The sequence below is a fragment of the Paroedura picta genome, chromosome 4, assembly GCF_049243985.1.
Source record: "Paroedura picta isolate Pp20150507F chromosome 4, Ppicta_v3.0, whole genome shotgun sequence".
Lineage (NCBI taxonomy): Eukaryota > Metazoa > Chordata > Lepidosauria > Squamata > Gekkonidae > Paroedura > Paroedura picta.
The window spans coordinates 60,974,044-60,993,555 of NC_135372.1; the positions used below are offsets into that span (position 1 = coordinate 60,974,044).

Sequence of the window (19,512 nt, forward strand, 5' to 3'; positions counted from 1 at the left end):
GGGCGGTGACTGGGACTAAGGGGGGAGGGGGTCTGAGGAGCGCGGCGTTTTCCCTTTCGGGGGCGCCCGCAGGCGCGGGGTGGTCGAGGGGGCTTGTCGCCGCCGCATTGAGCAAGGCGAACGACACCTGAGAGGCGGAGGAAGTGAATGCTAGCCTAAGCGTTCGGGGGTGAGAAGACGAGCTTATGTCGGAATAAAGGATGGGGGTCTTTAGTGTGCCCCCGGGGCGCTTTCGTGGCGGTATCGCCCCGTTTTGCTTTTGGCGCGCTGCAGCCCACCAAGGCGCGCGGGGGAATAGATTCAAGTGGGTCGCCGTGTTGTTCTCAAGTAGCACAAAATTTAGAGTCCAGCGGCATCTATAAGACCAACAAAGTTTTATTCAAGGCAGCGCGTGTCCACGAAAGCTCATACCTTGAATAAAACTTTGTTGGTGTTAAAGGTGCCGCTGGACACTAAATTTGTCCCACCGGGGAATAATTAGATTTTGAGGTGCCACCGGACTCCTGCTTATTGAAGCCATCGCAGGGTTATTGAGAAGGATGTACGGTTGAGGAAAAGAAAATGTGACATACTGCCCCTTCCTTGGTTCTCCTAAGCATGAAGAGGCGACACTGCCTTTCAGATCAGTTACCATGGCCACAGACTGCATGTCTATGAAGTCACAGCCTGGAGATACAACAGAGACCATTACCACCATATTGGTGTCTAGTTGATGAGCTTCCTGGATTCATAGATAAACCTTTAGAAACGTTGTGAAATTTCTAAGGTCTTTCCATGGAGCTAAATGGGAGAATGCACCACTGAAGGTGAGAGGACATCTTTCAAAATTCTTCTACTTTAATCATTACCTGTAAATGGAAAACTAGCCCAGCAAGGGAAGGCAAAAAGTTTTATTTCTGATGCACTTTTTTCTACATTTGGAGAATGTTTTCATGTGGGAGCATAAAATGTGATGTCCCCTGCGGGGCTTCAGACCATTTTACAGACTATTATCACCTTATTTTGCTGCATATGTAGACCAGGCCTGTGGCATTGTAAAGGTTAAATGAATCTTTTAAGGTGCCACAGGACTCCTGTTTAGTTTTGCTGCAACAGGCTAACAGCTGTGTTCCTTGAAGCATCTTTCTGATCACCTTGTTGGAGGCAATATTCTGTGCTAGATGGACATTTGGGCTGGTGCAGCTGCACTCCTTATGATCTTTATACAAGACAGGGTGTCCATGATTACCAGGCACCGGAGGGCATGGACAATGTTTGTGCATATCCAGGCAAAACATCCTCAGATATCAGCACACACTTCAAGCTTGAAACTTGCAAGATTTCTACTTGCCAATTGGGAAGCACCCCACAACACGAAGGAATGGGAGAATGGAATGCGGGAAGTTATTGTTTTAGTTCAATACTAGTAATCAAGCCCATTGCAGTTCTAAATGCAATGGGCGCTAGCAGTGAGTGTGGGTTTGGGGGGGGGAATACCTGCAGTCTTTGGAGGGGGTTTGAAAGGGGAGAAGAGGGCAGGGTAAGGGACACACTCTCAGCCACCCACCCACCCCCTCTCTCAGAACCCCCCCCCCCCCCGAGAAGCAGCGCCGCGGTCCTGCCTCCCAAGGCCAGTCAGAACCCCAGGTCCACTTACAAACCTTGCGCTGGTCCTGGTTGCTGTCTGCTGGTCTTCGGCCCTCGCAGTTCCCAGGAGAAGGCCGGCGAAGCCGCTCCTGCGGCCGGGGAAAGGCGGGCCCGGCCACCCCCCCACCCGCGGCTCTCTGGAGCCTTTCCCCGGGCGCAGGAACGGCTTCGCAGCGTCTCCGACGCTGCGCAGCCGCTCCTGCGTCCGGGGAAAGGCGGGCCCGGCCACCCCCCCACCCGCGGCTCTCTGGAGCCTTTCCCCGGGCGCAGGAACGGCTTCGCAGCGTCTCCGACGCTGCGAAGCCGCTCCTGCGGCCGGGGAAAGGCGGGCCCGGCCACCCCCCCACCCGCGGCTCTCTGGAGCCTTTCCCCGGGCGCAGGAACGGCTTCGCAGCGTCTCCGACGCTGCGAAGCCGCTCCTGCGGCCGGGGAAAGGCGGGCCCGGCCACCCCCCCACCCGCGGCTCTCTGGAGCCTTTCCCCGGGCGCAGGAACGGCTTCGCAGCGTCTCCGACGCTGCGAAGCCGTTCCTGCGCCCGGGGAAAGGCGGGCCCGGCCACCCCCCCACCCGCGGCTGTCTGGAGCCTTTCCCCGGGCGCAGGAACGGCTTCGCAGCGTCTCCGACGCTGCGAAGCTGCTCCTTCGGCCGGGGAAAGGCAGGCCCGGCCACCCCCCCACCCGAGGCTCTCTGGAGCCTTTCCCCGGCCTGACGCTGCTTCAGGCCAGCGGCAAAGGAGCAACTGCGAGCCGCGCTGCGCGCGGCTCGCAGTTGCTGGCGGCGGGAATCAGAGGGACCAATCGGCAGGCGCTTTGCGCCTGCCGATTGGTCCCTCTGATTGTCTGTCATGAGGAAGGGTCCAATCTGGACCCTTCCTCATCCCGGACACATCCCGCCCCAGAACCTCTTACTGTCTTATTTAGTCCGTGGCGCCCGCGGCGCCACGGGCGGTGTACAGATATTAATTTGTTCAGCTTTTGAATAGTAGATCAGAAATATCCCAAAATGAAGACAATATAGGATCAACCAAAATGATACTTAATAGTGTACGAGCTCTTAAGGTTTCCAGAACTCTCCCATGAGGCAAAATTTTGTTTGGACCAATGTGGCTACCTGCAATCTCATTCTAAACCAGGGGCTTTCCTGCACGCCATAAATTTAGCATCATGCTTATTATCTGAAGACGCTATATTCTGGCCACTCCACATCACATCGCCAACCTCCTGTGTCAGGCCAGCAAACTGCTCGCTACTTCTGCCATTTTAAAGTGCGAGTTGGTGAATCCCAAAAAGTGGATTCACCAACCTAAAAAGCACTATTCTCCAGCAAACCACCCGCCTGCAAAAAGTGGGAAGGAGATTTGGAGAGGAAAACGCACTTTAGCCCATGCCCCGGCCCCTACTTACTCCCTCCATTACCTGCCAAGCAAGGCCGGCAGGCCCCTGCCCCCCCCCATTGCAAAAAGCATAATTTTCTTAAACATTCCTATCTCTACGCAGCCTTCCCTTTTCGGTCCACAGACCCCCCGTTCTATCCGCTGCTCTCTTTCCCTGTTGCGCTGCCATTCCATATCAGTCCAGTGTACATTCCTAGCCAGGGAGGCACCGGGAAAAGAGCCCAGCCAGAGAGCCAGCCTGCTTCCAGCCGCCTGCTGCCTCTGTTCAGGAGATGGAAAGGTCATTGGTGGGGTGGAGCGCTTGGCCCTCAGCTCCTTCCCTCCAGTGAGCCCGAGCTGCTGTTAGTGTATCGCCCAAGCTGCTCGACCTGCATGGCTCAGGCTCACTGAAGGGAAGGGGCTGAGGGCCAGGAACTCCCCCCCCCCATGCTGACCTTTCCATCTCCTGAGTAGAGGCGGCGGGTGGCTGGAGGCAGGCTTGCTCTGTGGCTGGGCTCTTTCCTCTGCACCCTCCCCCCCCGGCCAGGATCGTACTCTGGACTGATGTAGACTGGCGGCGCAGTGGGGAAAGAGAGCAGTGGACAGGATAAGGGTCTGCGGACTGAAAACAGGAAGGCTGAAGAGAAGTAGGAACGCCTAAGAAAATTATGCTTTCAGCAATGACAGGTGGAGGGGAGCGGGAAGTCTGCTGACTTTACCGTGCCCTTTGCTGGTTTCCATCCCGCATTTGCTGCTTGCACAGCATGTGGGGAGAGGAAGATTCAGCAAGGAGAGTGCAATGTGTGGAGGGGGGGAATAGCGTGATTAAATATCACGTTACTGCAGGTGGAAAGCATCCCGCCATTTTTGCCATTGTGCGGAAGTTGCCCAGGAATACTTTAGATCTCGATAATATTTATGTGTGACTAGGCTCAGTGATTTCAAACTTTGTTGTTGTCGTTAGGTGCGAAGTCGTGTCCGACCCATCGCGGCCCCATGGACAATGATCCTCCAGGCCTTCCTGTCCTCTACCATTCCCCGGAGTCCATTTAAGTTTGCACCTACTGCTTCAGTGACTCCATCCAGCCACCTCATTCTCTGTCGTCCCCTTCTTCTTTTGCCCTCAATCGCTCCCAGCATTAGGCTCTTCTCCAGGGAGGCCTTCCTTCTCATGAGGTGGCCAAAGTATTTGAGTTTCATCTTCAGGATCTGGCCTTCTAAGGAGCAGTCAGGGCTGATCTCCTCTAGGACTGACCGGTTTATTCACCTTGCAGTCCAAGGGACTCGCAAGAGTCTTCTCCAGCACCAGAGTTCAAAAGCCTCAATTCTTTGACGCTCAGCCTTCCTTATGGTCCAACTTTCGCAGCCATACATTGCAACTGGGAATACCATAGCCTTGACTAAACACACTTTTGTTGGCAGGGTGATGTCTCTGCTTTTTAGGATGCTGTCTAGATTTGCCATAGCTTTCCTCCCCAGGAGCAAGTGTCTTTTAATTTCTTTGCTGTAGTCCCCATCTGCAGTGATCTTGGAGCCCAGGAAAATAAAATCTGTCACTATCTCCATTTCTTCCCCATCTATTTGCCAGGAATTGAGAGGGCCGGATGCCATGATCTTAGTTTTCTTGATGTTGAGTTTCAAGCCAACTTTTGTACTCTCCTCCTTCACCCGCATCAACAGGCTCTTTAGTTCCTCTTCACTTTCTTCAAACTTACTGTTTACATTAATCTGAATAATACATTCCTCGAACACTTGGCTGATAAATTTAGAATTTGTTTCAATATGGGAATGTGGGTAGTACACAGTGGTAGTAGTGCAATGATATCAGTTTTTAATTCTACAATTTTATATTCTTTTTACTTCTTTTAAAACAATACTACCTAGTTTTTCACTTTGAAGGAACATGATGATACTAAAGTTTTCGAAGCAAATTAAACAGCACAAGAGACATCACAGTTTGGGGTGGTATATAAATTGCCTATGTAAGTAAGTAAGTAAGTAAGTAAAAACAATAGTGACCTTTTTTATCTATGGAAGCTTCACTTGGACAAGACATGCAATTCAGTATTGTTCCTGGTGTTCCATTAGGTAATAAATGTTGGTTATTTACCCTTAAATTTATCCAAGCACCTCATTTTCCTGGTGTTCCCAGGTAATGGCAGTGTTTGATCATTCTGGCAATATCCCAGAAGCCATTTTCTTTAGGCACTTACACCCATCCAGTGTCGAGAAACTATAAATTTTGCACTGATCCATAAACTAATAGCCACTTCATGATTCTCCTCTGGCACAGATTCTTTAGATATCCCAGGTAAATAACCCTTGGATTGATGCCAGTCATCATGTTAATAAAAGACAATTCATCTTTCCACTACTGGGTGATCAAGGGACGATCTATAATTTTCTACCACCTTGTCTTTGGCCAAATGGATGAAAAAATTTCATTACAAGTATAACTTGTCTGCATAAAGATTTAGGTTGATTCTTAAATCTGTGTCTCTTACTAGGGATGCAGAAAATATGAAAATAGAGAAAACTTTTGGAGACATTACCCTGCTTCCTAACTATTGATGACTTGAGCCTCTGTGACAGTGACAGTAATATATGTATCTAGATTACTGTATCATGACTTAATACATCAATAAAAGAATCCCTTGACAAAAATGTTTTCAACTCTATCCATGATTTTTTAAAATATATGAACAAAAATATTGATCATTAAGCCAGTTAAGATCCTCCCCCCAAGCCCTCTTCTCTGTGCTCACCTGCAAAGATCAGACAGGTGATAACCAAAGAAAGCTTTTTTCAATTGTGGCACCTTAGCTACAGTCTTGAGGCTCACCTAGCACATACCCTATGACAGGGCAAAACATTTCAACTAAGGAGTCATCTTTTTAAAAAAAAAATTACATCCTCTTTCTAGCCTGAAAATGTTTTTATCAGACTCGTGTTTTATGCTGTTATATGTCCTGACTTTTTAAATGTTTTTGAAATATTATTTTAAAATATGTTTTACAATATTATTTATTTATTTATTTATTTATTCACATTTAAAATTATTATATAATTTACTAGCAAGAAAGTCTGTTAGTAATCAGGTTCCTCCTTCTGATTGGCCTACAGAGTGTATCTGGCTGGCTGGAAACCAAGCCAGATACTCTCAGGGCCCCAGACACCCTTCACCCACTGGCCCTTTTCCCAGTTATTATAGGGCCACAATGGTTAGGATTTATTATGTTGCCTGCCCGTTCTCTACCAAAATAGCTTAGTTGTTAATATTTGCTGATTTATTGTTTTACTTGTTTATTTTACTGTGTTTTACATTGTAAGTTGCCTTCTACAGATTCTCTGGAGTGGTGGCATATACATTTGCCTGAATAAAGTACTTTCCTTGGAATGCCTTGCTTGAGTATTATCATTTGGAAAGAATTGTCCCGTATACAGCCAAGAAAAATCCAGACAGAATTTAGGCTGCACACTTGTGCATGTTTACTTGGGAGCAAGTCTCCCGGAAGACAGGCATTCTCAGCAAATATGCATAGGATCATGCTGCACACAAATGCATTTATAATGTACAGTGCTATCGGAAGTGAAGTTATGCCACTATAAGATGACTGATGCTAGTGGGTGTAGAAGGGTGTAACACTGCTAAGTATGTCACTGTATATTTATTGCAACTTGAATGAACTGCTTGTGAATCTTGGAGGGCTATCTGTACAAAAGACTCCTAAAAGTTAGCTGCATATGGATCCTGTGACTTCTCTTTGGACTCGTAAGCCCTGCTGAAAAACAATATATTTGACAGATGAAGATGCAGGTCTGTCACACCTGAAAACTGCATTCAGTCTTTTTTCCTTTGAATGCCATTTTCTGCCTTCTCTCAGTCCAGTTAAGCAGATTCACAGGCAGGACTCAACTGTATACCCTTTCATGTTTCAGTCATACAGTTGTCTCAAACTGTCTTTCTATGTACCTGACCTGATCCATCTCATTAAGCACCTTATACCTCACCTTCCTCCTTTTTGTGATAAATATCCTGAAAGGACCATAGGTTGACTTATTTCAATGAAAGAACGTTTGGGTTTTGCTGGCTTCAGACACAAGCCAAGCATTTGGGGTTAGGTTTCCCCTGAAACAAACTGATAATCATCAGCAGGATTGTCTTTTTATCTTAAGGTATACATTTTGTTTACAGGGGGAATTTTTCTTCCATGCTGTTTCTGTTTACAAAGTTTCTGTGGGGTCCCTGTCCATGCAGTTTGAACACATGGTTCTTTTTCTGAATATACTAAAGTAGCCCAGTGCTACTGAACATTCCCTTGTGGAAGAAGGAGGCATAATAGGCCCAAGTTTCAAACAAACAATAATCTACCTGTGAAGATGGGGGGAGGCAAGGATTGTATTTAGCCAAACACACTGGGAGCAAGTCAAATGGCACTACCAGCCTCTTGAGGTCTCTTTCACCTTGAATCCTGCAGACAGCTGCATGAGAGGTGATGATATGCCTAACCATTGACTTCACCCACTGCTTGACCTAGTGGCACAGCTGGTGCCCTAAGGGGTTGACTGCTGTTGCAAGGCAACTAACACTCTGGTAAGCAAAATCAGGCATGTTGCTGTTTTACATGCATCCTGGGGATTAGAAATCCTACAACACATGAGCATGGGGGTGGAGCTCTCCCCCTTAAATGGGACACAATTTTTAAAAAAAGACATTATTTGGACTTGTGAAAGGGAGAACCAAAATCTGGTGCAATGTTATCTAGTGAAGAAGAACATTTAACTTTACCTTGAGATAAATTAAGTGTTTATTCCTTCTGGAGGTTCCTCGATTCCAAAGGCTTCCTTCTGCAGCCTTCACTCCCATGGTGTTTCCTCAGGAGCTGGCTTGTGCTGAACAGCCTCGGTTTAAAACCAGTCAGTTGGAGCATGCTCACTCAGGGTGGAAAACAGGGTGGAGGATGTTGACTCAGCACCATGTTTTTTCCCTCAGATTTTTTTTTCTTAATTTAACTTCGTTTCAGGAGAGTGTGAGGCCAATGTTGATCTGGAAATATTTTAAAAGGAGGATGTGTTCTGAGAAGTTCAGTCAGAAACACTAAAGGTTTTATTTAAAAGTTTAAAAATTTAGTTCTTTTTGTAGAATAATTCAGGCTGATTCTTGCTAGACTTTCTTCTTTTGAAGACAAGGCTTTTAAAAAGGCATTTGAAACAAGGAATTCATTACTGGAACCCTGTTGGTTTCTTTTTTAAAATCAGGAGGACTCTTATGTGTACAAAATGTTTTCAAATGAGGGCACTGGGCAAAATTATGGCAGTGCTGAGCCAATGGAAATTTGGCAGTTGGATAAATTAAACCAGGAAACTCTGATAGATTGGAAACTCAACGGCAGTCTTAGTGAAACTTGTTTGGATGGGATTGAGGAGGAACTGGATGGTACAGCATCCCCAGAACTATTATCACTGAAATTCTTAAAGTGTATTCATATTCATTGCAATGAATACATCTTGGGACCCTCCTTGTAGGTAAATGTTTATCTTACTGGCTTCTAATTGTACTGGACAGCTTTCAGTTGCAACTTATCATTTAGGCAAGTAGGAATTTGGACAAACATGCAGGCCAAATGGAAAAGGAACTTCTTACCCCTACTGGAACCACTTTTGCCTCAGGGGTGAAGAAAGGCTCACTCCATTCCACTCAGCTTCTTTCATCTCCAAATTATTTTGGGGACCCAATTCAGAGGAAGCATGTCCAAAGGGGTGCTTGTTTAGCAACCGGATATATTTATAAGCTGGGTGATAATATTAAATATACTGTAAAGAGGGAGGCTTTGTAGGTTGTTCTGGAGACAAGTTTCAAAGTAATTTAAGAAGTGTGCTTAATGCGTAGCTAAGGTATGACTGAGATGTGGGATTACTTGGAAGTTTATAATATGAGCTTATTTTACCTTATTATATTTTTACTCATGCTTGGCTGTATTTGCTCCTTATTGTTTTATGCCAATAAAGGTTTGTTATTATTACCTTGAAGTTTCTCATGTTGGGGAAGTCAGGCTGAGGGACTGACTCTAAACCAATATATATATGTTCCCCTGATGACTACAACTGTGAAAGCAAGGGGTACCATAAAATATAGAGTACAGAAATTGTGAGTGTGATAGGAAACAAGAAATAGTTTCAGTCTGATTTGGGGAAGTAGGAAGTACATTTTTAAAAGGAACTGTTAGAGAAGCAGTGTGGTGAAAAGGAAATATGGTATGGCCTTATGGAGGAAGCAGAATACAACTTGAATGCTTCAAGTGAGGAATTTGAAAATAAATTAAAACTTTGGTAGATGTTTAGCATTTGATCCTGGTAAAGCAGGATCAAATGTATCAGTGGAGCAGGATGATCAACCCAGAGATCGCAGAACTGAAACTTAGTACATATGAGCTCCAGACAACCTAATTAAATACAGGGAATCATAGAATCATAGAGTTGGAAGGGAACTCCAGGGTCATCTAGTCCAACCCCTGCACTATGCAGGACACTCACAACTACCTACCCAACCACAGTGGCTCCAATTTCATGCCAAGTGATCCCTCCACCAAAAATCTCCAGAATCCAGCCTGGCCTGGATGAAATTCACCTATCCACAGTGACAATTAGCAATTCCCTGGGTATGCAAGGAAGGGCCACAAGAGACAAACACTAGCACATCCCTTTCTGCCCACTCACTCACAATCTGCCTAAGTTCATAAAATCAACATTTCTGTCAGATGAGTATCTAGCCTCTGCTTAAAAACTTCCAAAGCTGAACTCACCACCTCCCAAGGAAGCCTGTTTCACCGAGGAATCGCTCTGTCAGGATCTTATTTTGGATGTTTAACTGAAAATTCTTTTGAATTAATTTAAACCTATTGGTTCTGATCTGACTCTCTGGGGCAACAGAAAACAACTCTGTTCTGTCTTTTATATGACAGCCCCTCAAGTATTTGAAGATGGCTATCATATCACCACTTAGTTGCCTTCTCTCCAGGCTAAACAGACCAAGCTCCCTCAACCTTTCCACATATGACATAGTTTCTGTGGCTTAATTTCTCTCTCATAATTCAGGCCAACTCTAGCCTAGAGCAAATAAAACTTAACAAACTTCACAGACAAGTGCCTTTGGGTTTATTGGGACACATGAGAAGAAAAACCTTTTCAGAGCAGAAATTTCTTGAAATGTTAATGGCTGGAGTTAATCAAAGAAGTACACATGCTGATTTTATGAACTTAGGCAGATTGTGAGTGGGTGGGAAGAAAGGGATGTGCTAGTGTTTGTCTCTTGTGGCCCTTCCTAGCATAGTCAGGAAAATGCTAATTGCCACTGTGGGATGGTACGTAAATTCCCTCCAAGCCGGGCTGGATTCTGGAGATTTTTGGTAGATGGATCACTTGGGTATGAAATTGGGGTCACTGTGGTTGGGCAGGTAGTTGTGAGTTCCTGCATTGTGCAGGGGGTTGGACTAGATGACCCTGGAGGTTCTTTCCAACTGTATGATTCTACAATGTAATTTGCAAGCTTTCTCTCCATTGCTAGAATGTGGGCGGAAAATAGTTCTAGTAAACAAATTGTAGGTTAGATTTTAATTCTCTCATTATGCATAATAAGATTGTATGACATAGGTGAGAGTGGTTTGTAGTATCAACATTTTATTGGTTTTATTGTATACATGGCTTGTGGACTGTAATAAAGGTTGATTCAAAAACTGTATGAAGAACATAGGACTGTTGGGATTCCACTGAACCTTCATAGGTTGGCTAATCATTCCTAAGCGGAGTTACATCCTTCTAAACACAATGACTTCAGTAGATTTAGAAGAGTCTAACTTTGTATATAACTGCACTGTTGAGGAGGATTTCCAAAAGCAGCTATAAACATGTGTTTCTGCTTCTGGGAACAAATCCAATCTATGAGCAATTTATATAGGACAGTGGCTACTGTGTACTGTGGGTAGACTCCCCTTGCATGAATGGAGTATAGGTATCTACTTTTTTTTAGTGATGCTTTTACTAGAGTTTGAGTAATGAAAACTTGTCTGAGACTAGATGGGCAATATTTGAACAATGCAGTTCGAATACAGCCCTTGTCCCTGGAATTTGCTTTTTCTCTTGGCCATCTAAAACAGCACAACATACAAAGTCACGACCTTCTAATCTCTCAACTGGTTTGAAAAAATGGAAACTACTGAGGAGTATCGATAAGAGTCAGGCTACATCATTCATACAGCACTTATTAATCCAGAGAGTTAAACAGAATTATACAGCCCAAAGTTCAGTGACTGTGCACAAGCACATATAAACTGAAAAATAGACAATTTATAAATGCCACAAAGCCATCACAACACAAGAGCCGAGCCAAAGATGGAACCGAAGAAAAAAAGTCAAGAACCCAGGAACAAAGTCAAGAACCAGGCTGAACCAGGAACGAAGTTGAGTAGTCAAACCAAAGTCAGGAAAATTTTTTTCACAGTCAGAGTAGTTCAGCAGTGGAATAGGCTGCCTAAGGAGGTGGTGAGCTCCCCTCACTGGCAGTCTTCAAGCAAAGGTTGGATACACACTTTTCTTGGATGCTTTAGGATGCTTAGGGCTAATCCTGCGTTGAGCAGGGGGTTGGACTAGATGGCCTATATGGCCCCTTCCAACTCTATGATTCTATGATTCTAACCTACAGAAAAGCTTTCAGTGTTGACATTGTATCTGAGGAAGTGTACATGTACACGAATGCTCCTACCTTGAATAAACCTTTGTTGGTCTTAAATGTGCCACTGGACTCTACATTTGTTCTGGCTGTGCCCAGGTTGCTCTTCATCTGGTGAGTTGGGCTGGTCCCGATCCCCAACTGGATCCTCAACAGCAGGTGCTGATGCTGAGGGTGGCATGCTGGGGCCATGTTCTGGGTCTAACCCGATTGTGGTGCCCGCTGGTGGTGGGTCCAGAGGTGCAGGGAGTGCAGGTATGACAGGTAGATAGTTATGTATTTCTCTGGTCTGGGGACAGGGAAGATAGCTCTCATCAGCCAATCACTCCACTTGAAAGAAGAAGATACTGTGAAGATGCCTTCATGTTGAGGGGAGACAGAGAGAAGACATACTCTCAGCATTCCACAATTAGAGATACATCAGACCATTAATCTTCAGTCTTTACATATTTATTTCTTTCACTGTGTTTCCCTGAGCATTTAACACAAACATATGGTAACCTTATCACTAAGCCTGTTATCCCTGCTTGGTCCTTGAGTCTGTTAAACATCTTCATTGTGCTGTATGCTGATTTACTGGTCACCTTCTCTGTGTGTGTATGTATATATATAAATGGACTGGTAACTCCCATTTCATTGCACCTGAGAACATATCCATGCAAATGAAAGCTTATACCTTAAATAAAACTTTGTTGGTGGTAAAGGTGCCACTGGACTCAAACTTTGGTCTGTTGCTTCAGGCCAACATGTTAGTAACTGCACCCCCCCCCCCGCTTTAATAATAATTGTGTTTTTTTTTTACTTCCAGCTTCTTTATCCAAAAACAGGGGATTATTTAAAACAGATGGTTTATGTTAACTTCTCACTGTCTGATACTGTAAGAACAGAAATTGCTTTCTATGTCTAAAAAAAATGGGGGGGGGGATTAGGTTTTTCTGGAAATATAGAATTCTGAAATAAAATTGCTCCATCTAGTGGCTAGCTGGAATATTTTCCTTTAGTACAATCATTGGATATGAAAATAGTATGGTTATTATAAACACTCATAATTCTCATGGATTGTTCATCTTCTGAGATTTATGATCACAGTATGTAATAATTCTAGCTTATTTAATGGAAAACTTATAATGGATTGAATTTCATATTTTGTCAAGGCATTATTACTCTAAATGCAATTCAGGCAAACTGCCTGTTAACTCTGTTAACTCCCCAAATTATTATTATTTGATCATTTCCAATCTGCCTTTCTCACTGAGACTCAGTGTGGTTGGATCATATCCATATTTTCCCTTAAAATAAGAATTTTTATTCTAATAAGAGAAATAAGTATGTACTTAAATCTTGCCTAGCTAAATCAGCAGGAAACCATAGTAATTGATTTCCCTTAATGTTTATTAAGACTTCTCCCTCTGAATACCAGTTGCTGGGGTGCACCAACTGGCGGAGTTTTGGGTCTCTATAAACTTCTTGTAGGTTTTCCAGAGACATCAATGGGTCACTGTGGGGAAACAGGATCTGACGTTAGATGGAACATGAGTTTGATCTACCAGGACTCTTCTTGTGTGCTTAAAATGGCCTTTCTAAGCAAGAAACTTCTGCCAAGGGATATCAGAACTACTCTACTATGGAGAAGGAACATATCATTGTCTGGACCATAGAGAAGCTTTTGCAGACCTCTTGAGAGGTTGAATTACTGAACTGAAAATTGATGAGATGAGCTATTGACTTACAAGATTTTGGGTTTGAAACCCAGCTCTTTCTGGGGAGGAACTATGTGTTTTTAGATGGTTTATTTCCAGAATGTACCTCCATGCTATGGAACCAAATGAGTGGTCTTTGATGTGTATAACCCTTAAATATCGGTATATGTGGACTTTAGAAGGGCTTCCCCCCATATACTTGCCTTATGGTATAGCAAGACCAGAAAAAATGTTTTGTGGAATTGTAATGCATAGTGGGCTGTATCTAGTCAGTTTTACTTCTTAATATCTTTCAAGTTGCTTCCTTACTATAATCTCTATCCCATGTGGCTTTTGTACACACTGATCCAGTAATCTCCAGCATAGCCTTTGTGTGTTGTGTATGTGTGTGTGTTCATAGGGAATCCCTCCTCCTTTTTTATACCAGGAAAAAAAAAACTAATTAGATGCAATTTTAGTCATAATGGGAACTGAAGTTTAAAGTAATATCTAGGCAACGGTAAACTTATTTAATTGGAAACCAGTAATTTAAAATGATATGACTAGATAAAAAATGAATTCCTGTCAAGAGGCGGGATACAAGAATATCAGTGCTTACACTATAAGGTAGCAAACAGTGCCTTCATATCTTACTTGCTGGATATGGATAGACTGACCATAATTTGTTAGGTTAAAAGTTGGCATCCCAAAGGAGTAATCATACTTTAATCAATAGCAGTCCATGATAATAGAAACAGGATTTGTTCACCCTCAAGGGTCTCATCTGATTCCTAATTAATTTCAAAAGATGTTTGCTTTGAACTTCTCTTGTGGAGGGCAAGGAACTTCAGCCTTTGATTTTGTTTTTCTCTTTGGGATGCAAATCAGATGCTCAGATAACCACTGCTAGCAGAAGCTATATTAACTGCAACAGAACTCCTTCAGGACATATTTTATCTTTGCTGAGATTTTCTGCATGGCTTAAAAAAAATTGGTCAGTTCTGGCCCCATACGACTTCAATTTATCCCAATTTCCATGTGCATTTTTGTGCTTTTAGTTCTCACTGACCAAAAATTGGTCAGTTCTGGCCCCATACGACTTCAGTTTATCCCAATTTCCATGTGCATTTTTGTGCTTTTAGTTTTCACTGACCAAAAATTGGTCAGTTCTGGTCCCATACGACTTCAGTTTATCCCAATTTCCATGTGCATTTTTGTGCTTTTAGTTTTCACTTTGCTTTTTTGTCGTTGCCCCCCCCCCCCAAGTATTTTTCCATTTCTTTTGAGAACACTTTTAGTCCAGTCTTCTTCTGGTAGCTGATTTTGAGTTGTTCTTTCCTTGGACATAATGTTACCATTGGTTTTCTTTGTCCTGCCCACTCCCCCCCCCCCCCAACCTCCATCCCACTTTTGATGATTGGATTGTCATGATCAAACCACTTCCTCTCTTCCCCCCCCCCACCTTGAAGACAAGTGACTTCATTTTTCTTTTCATTTAAAAACAGTACTAAAATATCAATATATGGTTAGAGTATTAGAAATGTGGGCTTATCAGGGGCTCTGAATTCTCACTGTTAATTAAAAAGGGTGGAGGAATAAGAATCTAATATCTTCCCTCACAGAGATATACGGAAAAAGACATATTTCCATGAAAGGGAGGGATAGAGACTTACTTTTCTTTTAATTAAAGGTGGAAATTCAGAGAACTTGCTATTGTTACAATGGTCTAGCGATATACTGATGTTATACCATCCTTTTCTACAAAAGGGGGTGCTGTGATGCTACCAATGATACCACCTGTGATGACAGCACACTCCATTGAAAATCCTCATTACTGAAGACATGTTGGAAAGAAAATAAACTGACTCCACAGCTGTGAAACTGCAGAGGGAGGGCAGACATGCAGAAGAGCCATGTCCCAAACAATCCCAATGTTTGTGGAATGACTGCCAAGAAAATCAGGAATAAGTTGAGTGTGTAGAGAAGCCCATTATGATCAGACCTGATGTCTACTTCACAAATGCAATCTGTTTCATTGTCTTGACTCAAGAAAACCTTTAGTTCCCTAACAGTGCAATCCTGAGGAGTTACACATCCTAAGACCATTGAGGTCAATGCTCCAGGACTATGTTCAGGATTCTTGGCAAAGGAAGATTTTCAGCAGTAACACATATTGTATAATGAAACAGATGTTTGTTTAGGAAGCTTACTTTACTGTATAGACAGCAATAGCATAGTGACTATATAGCTGGTGGGAAAGGGTCGCCAGGCCGTATATGGCAACCAGTAGGATCTTTAGAGGTGGGAATATGGGGAGTGTTGTCTGCACCATAATGTCACATCTGGGAAAACCCTAAAGTAATACCGAGTAGCCCTGGGACTTGCTGGAAACTCTGTGGCGCTTTTCCTAGAAATGATGTAATAGTATAGATGGTGCTGACTTTTAATTCTTTTTTCTCCTGCCACTGCTTGGAGCAAGCAGCAATCAACAAGGACTTCTGGTGGGAGGCCTGATAGCCCTAGGCAGGCATGAGAACAATAGAATTTCCAAGAAGAAAGTAGATACAGTGTCGGGATGACAAGAGGAAATGACACATAGTATAATAATGTAGAGACCCCACATTCCTACCTGGCTGTCCCCTGCAGGAGCCTCTCTTCTTTCCTAGGCACCAGATTTTGCAGACGCCCATGGTCAGTGTCAAAAGGAAACGTGGTCACCAAAGGATCAAAGCCGACAGGGATGACCATGAACCAACTAAAAGAAGCGGTCATTGACAGAGACGTGTGGTGGAAGCTTTCCTGTGGAGTTGCCGAGGGTCGGACACGACTGAACAGATGACATCATTGCAGAGTCCAACAAGGACAGCACTGCAAATATACTGGGGTTTCCATAAATGGATTCTCAGTGCTTTCGCAAAACTAGGTATCTCAGCGCATAGCATGTTATAACATGTTACTGTATGTTATCTGTATCTTTCCTGTTTCTTGTAAACCGCCCTGAGCCCCCGGGGAAGGCGGTATATAAATATAATAAATAAATAAATAAATAAATAGCAAATCTTTCTACCTTCAGCCAAGCAAGTTGGTGCAAAACTACCAAACTCTTTAGGTTTTCAGGCTGTGATTGGCAGCCAGTGGGAGGATTGAAGGGGATGCGGTATTGTGGAGCACTTTAAAAAAATAAAAAGCAGCCTCTTGTGCCTTCCAGAAGTTCTTACTGGAAGTGACATAAAGTGACTTAAGGAATCACTGGAAACTCTGTGGTAAAACCATTTGCCAATTTCAGTACAAATATGAGACTATGCTTAAAAAAAATATTATTCTGCCTCCTCTCCAAGCGGTGACAGGCAATAGAACCTAGTGATGGAGTCAAGAGATCTTCACCCTTGAGGACTTAACACCCCCTGCTCCCTGTTCTGTTTCTGTTGTTAGAGGAAATTTGGGGCATTATGTGAGGTGAGTCAATCAAAAGCAAATGAGTGAAATGTGGTGAAATGTTCACTGAATTAATTTGTATTGTTCCAATACAAAGGAACAGGAAGTGTTATCTCACAAAAATACTTGGACTGCATCCTATAATATTTGGAAAACACTTCTATATAACACAGAAGGCTCTTTTGTGGTCCTACAGATGACATGGCTACAAAGAGCAGCTTCTGCATCCAGGTGTGCTAAGGATCAATTACATCAAGCTTATCTAATGACACCCTTTGATAACTAATTACCTAGCTATGGTGAATATGGTAGATATTACAGCCTGTATGACATACAATTGTACCTTCACCTTGAAGTCACCTTGAAGGCTGGGGGCAGGGATCATAGAAGGATGGAAGGGGTGAAGGGATTCTTAGCACCAGATTACTCACCATAGTTGAGAAATGTGCATGGCACAATTATATGTCATTACTTTTCCCTTTAGATGGGTGTAATTAATTCTAGATTAAAAATTTAAGATACCTGAGTCCTTCACAGCACACTGTTTTTTGTTTGCTTGTTGCTTGATGTTAATTAACAATTGCTTGTCAGTCATCTGAGAAACAGGAAATACCATATAGGGCTGGAAAACAAAGATAATTCTTGGAGCTTCAAAGGGTTAAAGAGTAGAAATGGTTTGATGGGAATAAAACCAAGAGGCCCCCACAAAATTACCTATTAATCAGTTCAACTCCAATTCCAGGGAAAGTACTTAGGCTACCTAATTGGAAGGTCAGTTGCTGACCACTGGCAAAGAACTGTGTGATAAGTAACACTGTGAGTTCATTCAATCATTCATGTCAGTCTGAGGATCAATTACATCAAGCTAATGTAATGGCATCCTTTGATAAGATAACTAATTGCCTAGCTATGGATAATATGATAGATATCACAGTCTGGATGCTAGAAAGATCTTAGATATTATTCATTATTAGGTATAGTGACTTTCAAAAACAAAAATTGGAGAATTTTCTAATGGTATTGTCCTTCAATGCAGCAATATTAATATAGTGGATTTATAAGCTTATTGAGACCCAACGTGGTACAATAGTTAAGAGTGGTTGCCTCAAATCTGGAGAAACAGGTTGGATTCTCCACTCCTTCACATGAAGTCTGCTGGGTGACCTTGAGTCAGTCACAGTTCTCTCAGAGCTTTCTCGGTCTCACCTACCTCACAAAATATCTGTTGTGGGGAAAGGAAAGGAATGTAATTGCAAGCCACTTTGAGACTCCTTAAGGTAGGGAAAAGTAGGGTATAAAAACCTTTTTTCTTCTTCTTGATGAAGAGATATTAAAAGTACTTCTGTTTTCACTACCCATTATTGCATATGTACTTATTCATGGATTTCAAAGCATGTCAAAAATAGTCCATGTTATCTAAACTGACCAGAAGACCAGAAGACCAATAGTTCCACACTGGAACTCTCTCAAATGAAGAGTGAAATATGTCTTGCATCTTGGGTGCCATAAAATGGCCAGCAACCTTTGCACATTAAATCGGCTATAACACTATTATTGATGGTCTTGCATTAACCATTCATAGCTCAAACTGAAAGTACTTTCAGGTTTTTAATGGTTATATGAAATATAAATTGATGAGAAAATCAGTTAAGGTGGCATTTTCAAAAATCCGTCAATCAAATTATATTTTCATACAATTTTTTGACAAAACAGCTACAAATGAATCAGGATCTTGACCATATTGTACTTCAATTACTAGGTCACCCAGAATATTTCAATCTCATTTATACAAAAATGTTTGTAATGCTGAATTGCTGAAACATACCAATACTGGTATTATAACATTCCAGATATACTTTTGGTAGGTTAGAGTGCATTTAGTCACTCAAAGAACAATCATCTTGATATTTATTTTCAGAGTTTTAGCCCATCCTTCCACGAGACCTCAGGGTGGGCTACAGAAAGATTTAAAAAATACAATCCAAATCATTTAAAACATCTTAAATTTAATTTTAAAATCCTTATCCATCGTTCCTCTATATATTTGTGAAACAGTCTGGGGGGTAGGACGTGTCCAGCTGTCCAAGTTGGAATAGGGCCAATCAGGGTGCAGCCAGCAAAGCTGATTGGCCCTGCCCCTGCAGCTCCCGCCCTCCCTGGACTCTAGCCTCTTTGCTCTCAGACGTTCCTCAGTGCCTGGAGCCAGAAGCAGCTAAGGGGAGAGGGCCCTGGGCAAAGGGTTGTGGTGGAAGGCTTGCTAATGATGGCCTCTTGGCCTGCTAAGCAGGGCCTGCTAATGAGGGCCTTCTGGCCTGCTGACTGCCTGCTATGGAGCTCTGCTAACGAGCTGGCCAGCCCCCGCCACCCTCTCTTGATCTGGCTGCAAGCTGCGGCCCAAAGCCACCTTAAGCTGCCTAGCTGGGGCCCAGGAGGGGGGGGGGAGCGTTCTTTGAATGTGCTTTGGAACATGCTTTGAAGCTAGTAACATTATAAGATACAATATAAAATAAGGCAGGAAGGCCTGGAAGATCATTGTCCATGGGGTTGCGATGGGTCGGACACGACTTCGCACCTAACAACAACATAAAATATAATATAATCCAACCTAAATATATAACTAACTATACAGTTTGCCTTATTATCCCTGCTGTCTGATTTCTGCTATATAGAAATCA

General features: G+C 43.1%; 1 long non-coding RNA gene across 1 annotated transcript; it reads left to right on the forward strand.

Annotated features, from left to right (window-relative positions):
• Positions 1-154: 154 nt before the first annotated feature.
• On the forward strand, positions 155-18,264 carry LOC143835457 (uncharacterized). The gene is made up of 3 exons (XR_013230154.1): positions 155-169; positions 597-806; positions 15,170-18,264. It is a non-coding gene; the product is annotated as an uncharacterized LOC143835457 (long non-coding RNA).
• The last annotated feature ends 1,248 nt before the right edge of the window (positions 18,265-19,512 follow it).